Consider the following 18,062-nt stretch of genomic DNA (forward strand, 5'->3'; position numbering starts at 1 on the left):
ATTGAGCACCTACTGTGTGCAGAGTACTGTATCAAACACTTAGGAGAGTACAGTACAACAGATGCAGTACATTAGAGGAGGCCTCCTCACCTTTCCTACCTTAGTCTGATTTTGGACATTTTGTAGGGACTAGGTAGGGTGACCAGGTGGGACTAGGAGTTAGAACCCCTGGATTCTAGTACCATTCTAGTGGCCTTGAACTAGTCACTTGTATACCAGGGTCTCAGTTTCTCTATCTCTGAAATAGGGCTAAGGTGCTGACTCTTTGTGAGCAGGGACTGTGTCTGATCTGATTATCTTGAATCTACCATACAGCCTGACACACAGGAAGCCCTTGATAATAATAATAATAATAATAATAATAATGATGGCATTTATTAAGCGCATACTGTGTGCAAAGCACTGTTCTAAGCGCTGAGGAGGTTACAAGGTGATCAGGTTGTCCCACATGGGGCTCACAGTCTTAATCCCCATTTTACAGATGAGGGAACTGAGGCACAGAGAAGTTAAGTGACTTGCCCAAGTCACCCAGCTGACAATTGGTGGAGCTGGGATTTGAACCTATGACCTGTAGCTCCAAAGCCCGGGCTCTTTCCACTGAGCCACGATGCTTCTCTGTCTTGATACATGTCATAATTGTTATATTTTAGAGGAAAGAAACTACCAAGGAACTCTTATTTTGGTAAGTGGTGTATCTGATCGTATTGACTTTCGTGTCAGTATTTTCATAGGCATGGCTTATTTGGATTTGAGCGGGGTTTTTTTTTAATAGCATTAACCAGACATACTATTAAGTAGCCATTTAGTGTTTAAGCACCACCCTCTATATATTATCCCCAGCTAACATTTTAGTTAATATGAATGATACTATATCAGTCAATCCATCAGTGGTATTTATTGAGTGCTTACTGTGTCAGAGCTCTGTACTAAATGCTTGGGAGAGTATAATCCAACATGTCTTCAGCCCACCCACAAGGAACATACAGTTTAGAGGGAATTCTGGTCTGCCTTGTGACAGGAGGGCATACTGGTGACTATATGGTATATCCACATATGTCCCCCTTCAGTGCAGAATTGCCAGTAAAGTGATGGGACTCCCTGTTTATAATCAAAATACTATATCTTGTGACACCTATCTTTGCTGAGAGCTCTCTGCTGGGGTAGGTGTGAGAATCCAGGATATGTGGGGGGCAGAGGAGAGGGATCCAGGGGCCAGAAGCGAGACTTCAGTAGATACAGGGTCGCCCTGTGGCTGAAATGGTTGTTGGAAACCTTGCTCTTTGTTGTAGCATCTCCAAATCTCTGGTCATCTCCACTCCCATGTGCTGGGCCCTGGGCAGAGGGTGCCCACCTCCTCATCTGCCAGCTGGACCACTAGAGAGAGGAAAACAGGCCAAAAAGTGAGCTGGGGAGATAAGGAGTACCCAGGCCGAGACAACATGGTGAGAAAAGAGCCTCAGAGTTTGACTGTGTAGAGGGCCAGAGCCACCGCTTGTTGAGGACAGGGAGAACGTGTCCATTTATTGTTGTACACTGCTTTGCACATAGTAAGTGCTCAATAAATACCATTAAATGAAGGTAGCAAAGCCAAGAGCTGGACAGGGTCAAGTGACCCTTTGTGGTGCTGACCAAGTGCTTCTGTTCATTTAGAATGATTATTCTTAGCTGTATCGTATTAATGCTGAAGCTTAACATTGGCATGTAGAAGATATTGCACATTTTGGAAAATGGTCATAATAGCCTCATTTTTGGCTAATCAGATTTGGCATAGCCTCATCCAATCCTATTAAGCGGAACCCACAGGGCTGTATGACAACTAAAGGAGCAAAGTGGTTTGAAATGATGTTTCAGGAAAAAGCCTGGGTCTATTTTCTTGTACTCTGTTCAGTCAGCAGTATTTATTTATCAGTGACATTTAGGGATTGATAGTGACCCTCTGGAGAGTTACTCATTCTGTCTTTCTTCCCCCAAACCACCTCCCTCCCATTCCACCTTCCCAGGCAAGTTCACATTTAAAACCACCTCGAGCAGATAGACTGGGGCCCAGTTTTAAAAGTTTTATTGAACTCAATTATTTAATGATGATGGTATTCGTTAAGGGCTTAATATGAGCCAAGCAACTGAACACAGTCTCATTCATACTTAAACCATAGGGTCAATCTGGAAAACACACACACAAAGCAAACCCCAAATTTAAAAATATCCCCTTTAACTGGCTTCTAATATGCCCTATAACCACTGGGGTGGAAAACTCCGAAATTCCTGCCCTCTCAGCATATGTCTGTGGTTTCGGCCAGTTTGGAAGAGCTGGCTGTGATGAACTTTCTTTCTTTCTCTCTTTCTCTCTTTCTCTTTCTTTCTTTCTTTCTTTCTTTCTTTCTTTCTTTCTTTCTTTCTTTCTTTCTTTCTTTTTCTTTCTTTCTTTCTTTCTCTCTTTCTCTCTTTCTTTCTTTCTTTCTTTCTTTCTTTCTTTCTTTCTTTCTTTCTTTCTTTCTCTTTCTCTCTTTCTTTCTCTCTTTCTCTCTTCCTTTCTCTCTTCCTTTCTCTCTTTCTTTCTCTCTTTCTTTCTCTCTTTCTTTCTCTCTTTCTCTCTCTTTCTCTCTCTCTTTCTCTCTCTCTTTCTCTCTTTCTTTTTCTCTTTCTCTCTCTCTCTCTCTCTCTCTCTCTTCTTTCTTTTCTTTCTTTTCTTTTCTCTTTCTTTCTTCCTTTCTTCCTTCCTTCCTTTCTTTCTTTCTTTCCTTTCTTTCCATTTATTCATTTTTTTATTTTTTTATTTTTTATTTTTTCAATTCCTTTTAAAAATAATTTAGATAGAGATGTGAGAAACCACAGAATTAGCCCCGGGCTGCTGGGTGGGTTTAGAAAGAGCCTGGGAAGGAACAATGAAACCTAATCAGCCCCATCAATCAGCCCCAGCTGGGGAAGAGGTGCTTCCCCCTCAGCAGGGGCCCAAGCCACGTGCCCCTCCCTCACCTCCTGCAGGGGATGGTTGGAGTGGAGGAGGATGAGGAGATAGGTTTCTCGGAGCTTATGATTCCTGGACCCATATCAAGACAGAGATTCAGTGCCTAGAGGTCATAACTCCCTGGCCTTCAAGAGAGCTGCAGGTAAGTTACCTTGGGTAAACCCAATGTGAAGTTCAAAGAATCTTGAAACCAAGGAAGGAACACAGTGATGGTCTCAGGAAGAGGAAGTTTTCCAAAGCACCTGGGCTCTTTCTTCCTTTCCCCATCTCCTAGAGACGTTATTTTGTGTAGTGGGAGAAGCAGCGTGGCCTAGTGGAAAGAGCATGGGCCAAAGAGTCAGAGGACGTAGGTTCTAATCCTAGCTCTAATTGCTTGCTGAACTTCTCTGTGCTTCAGTTTATTCAACTGTAAAATGGGGGTTAAATACCTGTTCTTCCTCCTACTTAGACTGTGAACCCCTTGCAGGACATGAACTCTGTGTGATTAACTTTTACCTACCCCAGCGCTTAGAACAGTTTTGGTCACATAGTAAGCGCTTAACAAATGCCATTTCAAAAAAAATAATGCCTTGCTTTGGATTTGAATATCTCAGGCCATCCAAGAAAGCTAGCAAAGGAAATGTCCTTCCTCACTCACTGGTCATCTACACTTCTCCCCTTCTTTCAGGCTGGCATCGGCTGGATATTTTTCATAAACGCTGTCCTATTCTTGCCGCTGTGCTTCTCGAGGGGAGGAAGTGGTTGTGGTGTCTCTGTCTCTGGGTTTTTCTCATTAGTTGCTCTTTCTGCTGAGGGAGGCCAGTTTCCGAGGAGGGCTGTGTTTCTCAGGCCGGAGGAGGAGGACGATGCCATAGAGGAAACCGGAACGTGTTGGACAGAGGTGGCTGGCTCTGTTGACGCAAGCCGTGTTGGGAAGGAATGGAAATTGGGTCACTCGTAGACAGGCCATAGGAAATCTTTACTACCTGGGGAATCAGATCTAAAACTAGGTTGCGGGTAAGTACTGTGCACTGCTGCTAGCGTGATGAGACCACGTTCGAGCATGATGACAGTTGGTTGGCTCTTTCGGCCTCTCACCCTCTCTCCTTCCACTGCATTTTAATACAGCTGCCACTCCACTTCATATGCTGAACTGGCTTATTGGTTGCCCGTGTGCTCTTTTCTGAGGCAGCAGCCCGATACTGAATTTAGGCAGGGAGGAAGGGAGGGAGGTAGAGGCAGTGGTGGCAGCAGGATTTAATATATTTCCAGAGCTGAGTGAGCAAAATCTGAAAATGACAGTGAGGTTAAAACCATAGAACAACACCTGAATTTGAGGGACACCAGCAAAATGCAAATATTTAACTTGAGCTTGTCTTTCTTTTTGGCAGATTGTAGTGTTAATCTATAATTGAATTATGTAAGTAAGGAACCCCCCCACCCCCCAACTCTTCTCACCTACCATTGACTTTCTTGAGATCTTGAATCAGAAGCCCCTGGCTCCAGTTTCTCCATCTCTAAATGGGCGGATGGGAGGAGTGAGAATATGTGATACCTAGTGGGAGTGTTCTGAGGTTTAATGAAATACTTTGGATTTAGTGAAGTATTTGTAAAGGGCAATGGAGAAAAATGTTAGAGCTTTTCCTTGTGTTCTCTTACTTCCTTTGGATCCAGAGGGATTCTCTTCATGTCCTGCTGGTTTATATTATTTTAGCTTTAAGCTGGATTCAGATTTGTTTTCTCTATAGCCTGTATCACTGGAGAGAACAGAGATTAAAGTACACAGTTCTGCATTCTTCCCATAAAAAAGAAGTTGTCTGCAATGGTGGACCTGATAGATGTAATCCCATTGAGGGCGAAGCGGAAGTATGTTGGATTTATTGTGCTGATGGATGTTCTGTGGTAGTTGTCCTGAGCTCAAGAGATGTGAAGACAACCTTCTCACCATTGATCAGTGCTCTCAGGGGGCTCACCCTGGCATGGGAGCCCTTTCAGTCGAGATTGGTTAATCTCTTGTTTGCAGTAGTACATATCTTCATTCCCTTTGGTTTTCTGGAACTTTTCAAACCTTTTCAGGCCAAGTGAAAGTGGCATATGGGCATGAGACATTCTCTCAGAGTTTTTCATTCTGTTGAGGCTTTCCTGCATTATACCATCTTCTTTTCCACCCATTATAAAATTGTACAGGCTTTTTGTTACAGAAGTAACAGATTGCAGCAGAAATTGATATGGTATTGAGGAAGGATTAGGTTAGTGGGAATGGATGAAAGGATCAGATCTGGTATTTCTCATGCTTGAGAAAGTAGCTGAAGCGTTGAAGGAGTGGGGGGAAAGAATACTCATTATGACAGTAAAAACTGTCCTTATTGTCTTTGTATTGTCATTCATATGGGTGATGGGGTTTGTGTGTGGTTGTGTATATATATAGATCTATATATTACATCAATCGTGTTTTTTGAGCACTTAATGTGTGCAGAGTACTGTACTAAGCACTTGGAGAAGAGTACGATAGGATTAGTGGAAATGAACTGTGCTGTAGTTAGAACAAATTAGATGTGATCTCTTGCCACAAATGGATGTATGCTTCCCTCTGTAGACTATAAGGTTGTTGTGAGTAGGGAATGTGATTACCAACACTGTTGTATTTTACTCTCCCAGGTGCTTAGAACAGTGCTCTTTACATAGTCAGCGCTCAGTAGATACCATTGATGATTAATACTTTAAAGGCACTGAAATAATTCCTTGGAGAATTTCAGAACTGCCTAATGCTGAAGATTTCAAGCCTTGTTTCCTCATTTCTTACCCTCTCTCACTCCACTATTAAATTAAGTCCTATGTAGGAATCTCCACCCCCCTCCACTTCCACAACCAAAGCCCTGTCCATCAGGAGAGGTCCAGAAGCTACCGCAAAATGTTTGCTCCTAAGGAGGGTTCATTTTTGTAATGTCATTTTAAATTATGTTTAAATGTGTAAATGTTTTTGTATAAAACCACCTTAAAATAGATTTTGGTGAGCAGTGGGGCTCCAGCCTTTAAAGAGAATCTGCTAATTTTACACAAGCAATGGGGTCATGAGAGGGCAAGAAAAGGTGCAGGAATGTTAACTGACTTAGAGCTTCACCAGTATAATACCATCAGAGGACTCTAGTGATAGGATTGCTGGTTTCTAAACTATATGCAAATGTGACAGCTTTCAGCAGGGATCTAGCGAAGGAGGTGAATGCCAAGAAGGAGCTGAAATTGATTTGATCACTAGACAATTGCTAATAACTTTATAGTAGCAATTGTGTCCTTTGCCAACTATGACTAACGTGACAGGATTATTACTTGGTATTCTCTGGGAAGCCACAGAGAAGGAAGCATATAGTTTTTTTTGAGGGAGATTTTGCTTGTTCCTTGAAATACTATGTTTCTGCAACTTGGAGTGTTTGGGGGATTAATCTGGTTGGATTTGGTAGGTTATAGGTGACATCATGATGGCAGAGCCATCACACAAATTAAAAATCCATATAAAGATAGTTTCCTGCCGATTTATGGGTTACATTAACCCCAGCCAGAGAGGAGATAAGGGTCATTCACCCTCTAATGTACAGAATTACTTCCTCAATTGACTTATAAATCAGGTATGAGAAGCAGCTGGGATATAATCCTGACTCACTTCAGTCTGTCATTTATTGAGCACTTGTGTGCAGAGCACTGTACAGCACAATTCTATAACAGACACATTCCCTACCCACTTTCCTGCTGTGTGACCTAGAGCAAGTCACTTAATTTTTCTGTGCCTGTTTCCACATCTGTAAAATGGGAATTATATACATGTCTCCTTCCTGTGAGTCTGGTGTGACAGTAACTCTTTCCAGCCTGATTATCTTGTATCTATCCCTCTCCTGGTTCTCCTCTTATCTCTCCAGCCATTCAATCTCAGTCTCTTGCAGGCTCCTCCTCCCCCTCCCATCTCCTTACTGTAGGGGTTCCTCAAGGGTCAGTTCTTGGTTCCCTTCTGTTCTCTACACTCACTCCCTTGGTGAACACATTCACTCCCACGGCTTCAACTATCATCTCTACGCTGATGACACCCAAATCTACATCTCTGCTCCGGCTCTCTCTGTCTCCCTCCAGGCTCGTGTCTCCTCCTGCCTTCAAGACATGTCCATCTGGATGTCTGCCTGCCATCTAAAACTCAATATGTCCAAGACTGAACTCCTTATCTTCCCTCTCAAACCCTTCCCTCTCCCTGACTTTCCCATCACTGTTGACGGCACTACCATCCTTCCCGTCTCACAAGCCCGCAACCTTGTTGTCATCCTCGACTCGGCTCTCTCATTCACCCCTCACATCCAATCCGTCACCAAAACCTGCCGGACTCACCTCCGCAACATCGCCAAGATCCTCCCTTTCCTCTCCATCCAAACTGCTACCCTGCTGGTTCAATCTCTCACCCTATCCCGACTGGATTACTGCATCAGCCTCCTCTCTGATCTCCCATCCTGTCTCTCCCCACTTCAGTCTATACTTCACGCCGTTGCCCGGATCGTCTTTGTGCGGAAACGCTCTGGGCATGTTACTCCCCTCCTCAAAAATCTCCAGTGGCTACCAATCAACCAACGCATCAGGCAAAAATTCCCCACTCGGCTTCAAGGCTCTCCATCACCTCGCCCCCTCCTAACCTCACCTCCCTTCTTCTACAGCCCAGCCCGCACCCTCCACTCCTCTGCCGCTAACCTCCTCACTGTGCCTCGTTCTTGCCTGTTCCACCGTCGACCCCTTGCTCACATCCTCCCCCTGGCCTAGAATGCCCTCCCTCTGCCCATTCACCAAGCTAGCTCTCTTCCTCCCTTCAGAGCCCTACTGAGAGCTCATCTCCTCCAGGAGGCCTTCCCAAATTGGGCCCCCTTCTTTCTCTCCCCCTCCTCCCCCTCCCCCCGCCTTACCTCCTTCCCCTCCCCACGGTACCTGTATATTTGTATATATGTTTGTTCATATTTGTTACTCTATTTTACTTGTGCATATTTATTCTATTTATTTTATTTTGTTAATATGTTTTGTTTTGTTGTCTGCCTCCCCCTTCTAGACTGTGAGCCCGCTGTTGGGTAGGGACCGTCTCTATATGTTGCCAACTTGTACTTCCCAAGCACTTAGTACAGTGCTCTGCACACAGTAAGTGCTCAGTAAATACGATTGAATGAATGAATGAATTCAATGGTTGGCACATAGTAAGTGCTTAACAAAACTATTCTTATTAGCTCTGGAGACACAGGGCAGAATTGAATTCTTTACTAAGGAAAGACGGTGAATTGTGGGTACGTGCCAAGAACTCTTTGCACCCACTGGGATATCTCCCTGTATTTTCAGTGCCCAGCTTGACTAACTCAGAGCCCAATCTCAAAGGTGGGTGCCAGGGAGGGTTAAAGGGTAAAGGAATGGGAAGCCAAGACTTGAGAGCTTTATAGCCCCACCTCTACTGCTTCTGCTGCTGACTTATGTAGCTTCAGACAAGTTCTTATAAGACAAAGCCCATTTTCTCATGGGGTCTGCAGTACCCTGCACAATGCTATTTGATGCTTATGACCACCTCTCCATGTCTTAGATTGTGCTACATGGGCTGCAGTGATTATAATAATCATCATAATAACAATAATACTTGTAATTTGTTAACCTTTTAAAACTTCTTTTTCTAAAGTACTTTATTTCATTGTATCCTTATAGCCTCCCTGTGAGGTAGGTGTTATCATTTCAAGTTTACAGATAAGAAAATTGGAGGTAAAGAGAAGCTAAGTGACTTGACTGAGGAAACAGCAGGCTGTGAGCAGAAGTAGGCAGAGCACATTTTCTGAACTCCTTTTAAAAAAGGACACTATCTAAAAGGCATGTTTCAATCTTGAAACTAATCTGTTCCCTATTTTATCTTGAAGTAATAAATGTGTGTTTTGAACAGGGTAAGGTGTGGAGGATGTAGCTTTGTTGTAAAGTATTGTTAGTGGGATAGAGTGAATTTCAGCCTCAGCAGAGGGAATGATACAGAACTGATTTTTTTGTTGTTGATTCAGTTTTTATCTGCAATGCTGTCTAAAAGTGTTTTGCTATAACAATGATTAGAGAACCTGCGCCGAAGTGACAGTATAGAATTATCACAATGTTAGCGAACAGTCAGTATAGAGGGACAACTGAAAGATCGCGAAGGGCCTGAGTAGTCATCGAAGAAAGTGATGGTTCTTTGCATTTCACCGTTCGAGAGATACGGAGGGTCAGCAAGTATAATTGAACAGAGAAATCCATTTTTTATAATTCCGGCAAGTTAATGACATCATGAGAGGCTAGCTTAAAGTAGGATGCCAAATTCAATTTCAAGAATGTTGGAAGGAAAAGTCACTGCCAACTATATATGCTTATTAAAGAAACCTGAGTTGGGGATTTATAGGAATTTTTTTAACATAACAGTCTTTTATTAATAATGCTTAATAGTGTTATTGGATTCACGGGATTTAAGGTACTTGTCAGCAACCAGTGTTTTCTAGAATGGGGACAAGAGGTAAAACTGTTCTGGTGGAGAAGTAGTACTGAGTATGGAGTCATAGTAGAAGTACTGTTACTTACTGAGCACATACTGAGTACCAGGCATGTGAGAGAGTGCAGTTAAAGCCAAAGACATTGCCTACCTTCAAGGAACTTACTATGCTTGGGGTGTTGAATAGGAAAGGAAGTGGGTAGGGAGTCAGCTATCCCATTCATTCAGTCATATTTATTGAGCATTTACTGTGTGCAGAGCACTGTACTAAGCGCTTGCTCGGAGTCATTGGCTGGGAACAAGGAATACTTTTGGGTTTCCCTGCTTCTCTAATACACCAATACACCTCCTCCCCCTCCCCATCCCCCTGCCTTACTTCCTTCCCCTCCCCACAGCACCTGTATATATGTATATATGTTTGTACATATTTATTACTCTATTTGTACATATTTATTCTATTTATTTTATTTTGTTAATATGTTTTGTTTTGTTCTCTGTCACCCCCTTCTAGACTGTGAGCCCAATGTTGGGTAGGGACCGTCTCTATATGTTGCCAACTTGTACTTCCCAAGCGCTTAGTACAGTGCTCTGCACACAGTAAGCACTCAATAAATATGATTGAATGAATGAATGAACCATGATCTGTCCCATGAATCTTCCTGTCAGTCCAGGACTGGAGGACTGAAATGAGGACACAGCCGCATTTAGACTAATTCCTCCAAGGAATTGAATCAGTTCTCTTAGGGATTGTGCTGTTAGGGGAAATGGGGAAGTGGAAGATCCTACCGAGGTGCGGGGAGAGGGCCAATTAGAAAAGAGGTGGGGAAGGTTTTCGGAGATGGTGTTTGCTAACCACCAAATTTTAGCTGTGCCGAATGTACTAATTAGGAGGTGGAGGATCCAGAGATCCGCATAGCTTGGACCTAGATCATTTTTGTTCCAAGCCAATTGGATAATTCATGCCAAGGTTTATGTTCAAGCATCAACTCATCTAACTCATCTGGATTGCCTAACTCATCTGGATTGTGTGGATGTGTAGACCCATACTGTATAGCTTCTTCTGGTAGTGTGTGATACCAAGGATACACAATTCTAAACAAGTAACGTTTACGTAGGTGGTGTCACTATACCTATCCTTTATTATCCTTGTATAAAGCGCTTCATTCATCCTGAAACTTTCTAAGGAGAACAATAAATCCAGTAATACACAGGCTTTAAACTGTAACTCTTGGGTGAAACTCATTTCAAGTGGATAGACCAAAATTCTCTTTTCCTCATTTTAAGGCAGTTTGTTCTTTGTAGAAATGAAATTTTATCCACAACAAACTATGCATGGCTATATGGGAAAGCATGCTTCGTTTAGTACTAAGCAAAAATACCTTATTCCACCAAATCTTTTCCTTCCACATTGTTTGCTCATGGCATTGGTACACAAAATTGAATCCAGTGCATGGCCCTTAACTTCTTCTGACACTGGGTTGCACTTAAAGGTGATGCATAGATGAGTGTGAGTGGAAGCAATACTTATTCTTCATAATTATCCCATGGCCTTAGGTTTTGCTGTTGTAGGTTGCTCTTCTCCTTAGCACATTATTTTCTACGATTGAAGAATATTTAAGATGTAAATTTCCGCACCCAACTGGCTTGTCAGTTTGTAATGTAACATTTGCATTCTGCCTTAGCAAGTGAAATAAATTCCCTAAGCATCAATTATGCGCAAGAATTATAAATCTTGTCACTTAGTGCCGACTTTGCAATATCCAGGTCATTTTGAATGTTCTCATTAAAAACAAAATAGCAAAGAAAAGTGCAGATGTTTAGGGGCATGGGGTCTTCTCAGCTCAGAACTTTCCTTGCCTTTAAATTGGGTTTTGAGGGGTCTTGTCTTCTCAGATACAATGGTGGTACACCTTGTCCCAAACCAGTCAAAGTATGATGACCTGAAGCAGTGGACTTTCAGGGAGGATCAGTTCCACACTCAATGGAATCTTTTGGATATGGAAAACGATATTCCTCTTGTCTGATTATCCAACTGGTACCGAACTCTGCCACTTCAACAATGGGAAGCCGAACTGCTCTTGGGTCGCTTCAGTGGTTTTGGGGAGATGGTGGACAGTACATTGCCCATGAGGCAGAGGGACTTCCCTGCCAGGCTTGGGGCAGTTTGGCACAGTGCTCGGCACATAGTTGTGCTTCATAATTACTATAATCAGTATAATCCTCTTTCATACTTTCCTTTATGGAGCCAGATGCTTGGAGTGAGCATGTATTGTGTGTCCCCATTCTCCCCTCATTTAGTGAAAACAGCAACTAGAGCATAAAGCATTTTAAAATTCATCTTTCAAAATATAGTGCTATGACTGAATTATGTTGGGGAAGAAATCAGGGGAAAAAGAGCAAGAAAACAGCATGTTTCTGAAGCCCAGTCAGCCTTGAATTTGAGATGACCCCATAAAATCTGTTGCCTCCGAATGGAAAATAATTTTACATCATTCTAAACTTTCAAATGATATTGGTTTTGTCTGAATAAATCAAACGTGGCATCTAAAAATACTACTGACTTGGGCACATGGGTAGACATTTTCATCCCTCCCACAGATGTCCACCTAGTCTTCACTCTTTGCTTTGTCTCTCAGCCTTTTACACACTCAATTTTAGAGAAGAAACCATCCATACCTTCATAGAAATATATATCATTATGGTAAAATTTCAGAAACCAGCCTACGCTTTGACTTTTTTTTTCATGGTATGGTATGTGCCAGCCACTATACTAAGTTCTGGGGTAGATAAAAGCTAATCAGGCTGGGCACAGCCCATGTCACATGGGGCTCACAGTCTTAATCCCCATTTTACAGATGAGGTAATTCAGGCAAAGAGGAAGTATAGTGACTCACCCAGGGTTACGTAGCAGACAAGCAGGGAGCTAGGATTAGAACCCGGGACTTTCTGACTCCCAAGACATGCTTTATCTAATAGGCCAAACTACTTCTCATTCCTTCCCTTAGTTTACTTTCCTTCCTTTCTCCTCAATGTCAGTAATTTTGTTCCCAGCCTCACCTTCTGCTCCCTGCTACTTCCTAGGTTACAGCAAGGAGCCTCTCCCATCATCTTCTCAGGTAGAGCCTCTGTCCACCGTGACAGGCAGGAACGCACTTTCCCAGCCCGTCCAGCCGAAGGAGGGAGTGGCTTGAAGAGATAAAGAGGAGTGTGGCCTTGTGGAAAGAGCCCAGGTCTGCTCAGTCAGAGCAGGTTCTAAATCAGAGAGCCTAGGTTCTAATCCCAGCTCTGCCACTTGCCTGCTGGGTGTCCTTGGGCAATCACCTGATTTCTCTGTGCCTCAGTTTCCTTATCTGCAAAATGAGGATTAAATAAATACCTGTTATCCCTCTGCGCTTGCAAGGCCAGAATGGAAGACTGTTAATGACCCTAGAATGGTAATGAGAGCACTTTACCAATAGGTACCTACCTATTCTGGAAATAAAGAAGTCTGGCACTGCCATTGCCCACAGCCTTCTGAGTTTCCTATGTACTTGGGTCTATATCCCTTAAGAACCTTGATACCTCACCCCCAGTGCCACAGCACTTATATAATGTCTGTCTTCCCCACTAGACTGTAAACTCCTTGAGGGTAGGGATCAGGACTACCAACTCTTTTGTATTTTATTCCCCCATCATCAATCGTATTTATTGAGCGCTTACTGTGTGCAGAGCACTGTACTAAGCGCTTGGGAAGTACAAGTTGGCAACATATAGAGACAGTCCCTACCCAACAGTGGGCTCACAGTCTAAAAGCAATCTGCATTCAGTAAGAGCTCAACAAATACCATTGTTTGGTCACTGATGACTTCTAAGGTAGAGGTGAATGTGTTGAATTTTACAGTATTTGAAGTTATAGCATTGGGGTTAAAAAATACTTCAAATCTCAAATAAAATCCAACATGTCCCCAAAGAGATAAAACCCCTGAACATAGGAGTCCTAATTTAAATAACACTTCAAATCACAGTTTTCAACAGCCCTGTGAAGAAGGTAGCCGCAGGTGGCTCTGTGCCCATTTTGGGAGTGAAAAAATGGAGGCCCGGATAGGTTGTGCCTGAGACCCTAGCTGGGGCCCAGCCCTCTTGACTCACAATCTACAGTCCTCCACCCTAGGCTAAGAGGGCCATGATTGATATTGTGTGACAGTTTGAGCATCCCTTAGTTCTCTAGTAGAGGTGGGGCGACTATCTGAGACTTCGGTTGGGTGTTGGGGGGAGGGAGAGGGAGGGAGTCTTTCATCCCTCACTGTGGTACTGTGTCACTGGTACTGTGTCACTGTGGTACTCCTGGTTCCCAGTCAAGCTGCCAGGCATATGTTTGTTTTCTTCCAGTTTTTTACTTGCGTACAGCTTATTGCAGCTCTGACTTCGAACATATAAAATGAGTTTCAAGGACACAGGGAGCATATGGCTCTGTCTCATTTCATGTCCTCAGAAATATTTAAAGGAGACTCGAAAGGGCACCCCTCACACTGTCACGCACAGCAGACTCTGGCAGCGAAAAGCCCTGTGGAAATAGGGCACCTTCAGTAGGGTGATGTGCTGAGGACTGTTTATGAGGTTCCCGCTCAGAACCAGGCAGAGACTTGGCTCTAGTGTTTCTGCACATTTAAGGTGAACCAGTGGGCCTAATGGAAAGAACAGGGGCCCGGGAGTCTTCTGTGTAACCTTGGATAAATCACTTCTCTCCTCCTAGGTGCTGCATCTGTAAAATGGGGATTAAATCCTACTCCCTCCTGCTTAGATTGTGAGCCCCAGATGGGATAAGGACTGTGTCCAACCTAATTATCTTGTTTCTACCCCAGCACATAATACAGTGCTCGGCACCTAATAAGTGCTTAACAAATGCAATTATTATTACTTAGAGTCCATGAATCCTGTGTATGCACCAGAGATATTATCTCTGAGAAGCACATGAGATATTATCCTCAATAGTAAGAACAGATGGATGAACACAGTCTTTCAAACTGCCCTTTTTATGGTACTTGTAAAGTGCTTATTATGTGTCAAGCACAGTTCTAGGCACTGGGTAGATACAAGTTAATCAGGCCAGATACAGTTCCTATCCCACATAGGAGCTCACTTGCTCAGTAGGAGGGAGAACAGGTATGGAATCCTTCTGGGTGTTGTAGGGTTTCACTGCATTGCAGTCAGTAATCCTTAAATGTTTAATAAACGTTGTGGTCATTTTGCTTTAATTTTGAAGTTGAGACAAACCTGGAAATGCTTTAGAAAGCATGAGCCATAAACTGGTTGGTGAGTTACTTCTGGATAGCTCAGAAGAGCCTCTTGGACATATTAGATTTTAAACAAGCCTGACTCCCTTCGTGTGTACTCCCTGAAACCTGACATTAAATTAACACAAAAATCAATACCTCCTCCAATAAGCAGCATTGGCATGCCCAGGGGATAACGTACTGGCTTGGGAGTCAGAGGACCTGGCTTCAATCCCAGCTCCACCACTTGCTTGCTATGTGATTTTGGGCAAGTCACTTAGCAACACAGTAAGTGCTCAATAAACACGATTGAATGAATCCTGTGTTTCAGTTCCCTCATCTTCAAATGGGGATTCAGGTACCTGTCTTCCCTCCAACCTAGGTTGTAAACTCCGTGTGGGACCTGGTTATCCTGTGTCTACCCCAGCATTTAGTGCAGTGCTTGGCTCATAATAAGCCGTAACAAATATTACTATTATTACCATCCTGGTTTCACATGACTCAGAGGGCTTTTAATGGGAGGGAAATCTCCATTTTGAGTGTTTTTTGGAGAGAAAGGAAAATCCATCCCGTGAACTTTGTAGTGAATGAGAAACCAATCCTGCAGACCATTTTAAAAAAAAAATCTCCTGGTCCCGCCCTATGTAAAATGGACTCAGGAACATTTGGCAAAGTCACCATTTTGAAAAGAAAGCCTTCCTCTTGCCTCCTATTGAGAGTAACTGACAGATGAGACTCAGTCCTGTGACTTTAGAGCCTAGGACCCATGCAGAGGAGTTGACCCGAGGGAAAATGGTTTGTGCAACACGATCCACCCCACCCTCTCCAGCCCTTTTCTTGCTGGGGTGCTTCAGGTGATGATCGAGTAGGTGGGCCACCTATCTCTACTTCTGTTAAATTAATTATGCTAACAGTACACACTTTCATCCAGCTATTGTGAAATACCGATTTTCTGAGTTTGCCCACTTTGAACTCACCTTCAAAGCCTTGTGTTGGAATCGGGGAACACTAACCTGTTATGCATCTGGGAGCTAAGGGAAAGGTCTGGGCCTGTGCTGGTGATTCCAGTGGCGACGGACCCCAGAAGGCTGTATGTGGCTTAAGCTTGCTGCATTCCGAACTTGCTGTTGCCTTGATGTAAAAAAATTCAGCAAATGCGTTAAATGCTAGAACTCTGGGAGCATCTGGAGTTTTACAAAGACTGCATACCAGCAGAAGGAATTTGTGTGCTTCTCTAATGGTTTCTTTCATATGCTGCCAGGGCTTCATCAGAAGGGGGTAGTGGAGAATAACAGCCTTTGAGCGGGCATATTCCCTCCCCGCCGCCACCCCCCCAAATAGAAGTGCATCATCAATTGTTATATGTACATCCGGCTCGGCTGATCCAGTAAGTGCCAGTAAAAATAAGACTTGAAAGTTCCCTGTTGTTCCTTATAGAACAAAAGCACATTAATGAAATTTAAGAAAGAAGACTTAGCTAGAACACAAGGGAGAAGCAAACAGTTCTAGTGGTGGAATCTTTAATTTTGCTAGTGTAAACCTGGCCCTGCCTAGCAAGGAATGGAGTTGTAGGTTTAATTTTATCCCCGTGTCAGCCGGGTACCCAGTTGTGGTTGTGAATCACAGTTACTCTGATCTGTTTGACCTGCCTTCTACCCTCCTGTAATTACGGTCTGTGACTACTGTAAAACCGTGTCAGGCCAAATACGGAATTTGAGCTCGGAAGTCTGGTCCTCCACCGCAAGGACAGGCTGGAAGGAGGATTGGCTTGCCATGAAAGGTATTTTGGGCCCTCTGGCCCTTCTTTAGTCTTTTTGTTGTTTGGTTTCGTGCGCCTTAGCAGGAATAGCTTAGGCTCCAGTTGGAAAATATGTATGTAACCATAGCACATGTGCATGCCGAATATTTCATTTTTTTTCCATTTTCAAAGAACCACCATGTATACTTTTTCAGCCAGGGAGCATGTGACTAGCTGACTAGAGACATGCTGTAGGCCATCCTCTCCTCCCCACCGTTCACACACACATGCACTCTCTCACTCTCTCACTTTCTCACTTTCAGTGGATGTGGTTCAGGTGGACCCAGTGACTGCTTTCTGTTTAGTTTCCTTCTGAGGAAGGGGAATTGGCAGCAGGAGAATCTAGTCCCTTGGCTGGTCTTGTCTACCAAGGGTCACTTGTTCTTTGAGGATGAAAAGAGAGCTAATCATGAATGCATCGTGCTGTTCACCAGGTGGTGTCACCCAGCTCGGCATTCTCACCCTCATATTAATAGGTGGTAGGATGATAGCTGTGCACAAAACGCTATGGATATTTATCTCAGGCTACACTCTCTCAGGGGAAATTCAGTATAGCACTAGTAACTCCTTCCCCCATCTGAGTCGTCCCTCAATTGAGCCTATATGGGTCACCGTTATCCTTGTAATAGTTGGGGTCCTCCTTTGACCTTAGAGCCACCTCCCCGCAGTGGTGTAGGCTCCATGTGGGTAGGGAATGTGTGTCATGATTCTATTTTACTTTCCCAAGGACTTAGAATAGTGTATTGCAACTACACTAAACTCCCATACCGCTACTACTGCCACCATCTCCAAAAGCAAACAGGGAAGTTTGGCTCCTGGAAGTGGAAAACCTATAGAATCTGTACGATGAGTCACGATGCCAAAAAAGCTGACCTCAGGGTGTTGACCCTTTTACCTCTGTTCTGCCTGGGTGTCCACCCAGAGAACAACTCCTGAGCTCCGTTCTCATCTTTGAAGAGTTGACAGACAGGAGGGCCTGGATCTTTGGAGAGCCTAATTAAACCAACAGCAATGGGGGAAAAATGTTCTCCACCCAACCTGTGCATGCAGTACCTTGCTGGTACTCTGGTGCCCTGCCAAAGCAATTTCCTTGGCTCATGCATGACTCCACATGCTTCAACCTTTCCTTTTGGAAGTGGAGGCCTGGCAGCTTCCCCGATGGAGGTTTTGTTGGGAGAGAGGTTGGTTTAGGAGAGTTTGAACAGGGGAGCACCCTGACCAAGACTTTGATCTAGAGTCCAGGGCAATGGGGGTGAGTAGCAGGAAGACTTACCAGAAAAGACAGAGGTAAACCATCGGGTAGTATGCTTTTCTAAGGTTGTTGAAGCCTGACCTGGCACCTGCTTAATTTTAGTAGGTGTTTTATGAAGTTCCCAAGAACTTATCCCATATCTGCCCTTTTGCCACAGCGTGGGAGAGGAGAGACTAGTGAAATATGTTCTTTCCAATATGGCTTCCCCAGAGAGCTCTCGGTGCCACTGGAATTGGCTGGTGTGGTGAGGTAGGGGCAGAGGGGTGATGTCGCAGAGTGCACTGGAGGGAATTCTCCTTTCTTTCTGGCTT

General features: G+C 43.7%; 1 protein-coding gene across 6 annotated transcripts in view; it reads left to right on the forward strand.

Annotated features, from left to right (window-relative positions):
- The window catches only part of TANC1 (tetratricopeptide repeat, ankyrin repeat and coiled-coil containing 1), a 167,545-nt gene that overhangs the window by 22,058 nt on the left and 127,425 nt on the right, over positions 1 to 18,062 (forward strand). The gene's annotated exons all lie outside the window — the stretch shown is intronic.

Source organism: Tachyglossus aculeatus, chromosome 9 (assembly GCF_015852505.1).
Source record: "Tachyglossus aculeatus isolate mTacAcu1 chromosome 9, mTacAcu1.pri, whole genome shotgun sequence".
Taxonomy (NCBI): Eukaryota; Metazoa; Chordata; class Mammalia; order Monotremata; family Tachyglossidae; genus Tachyglossus; species Tachyglossus aculeatus.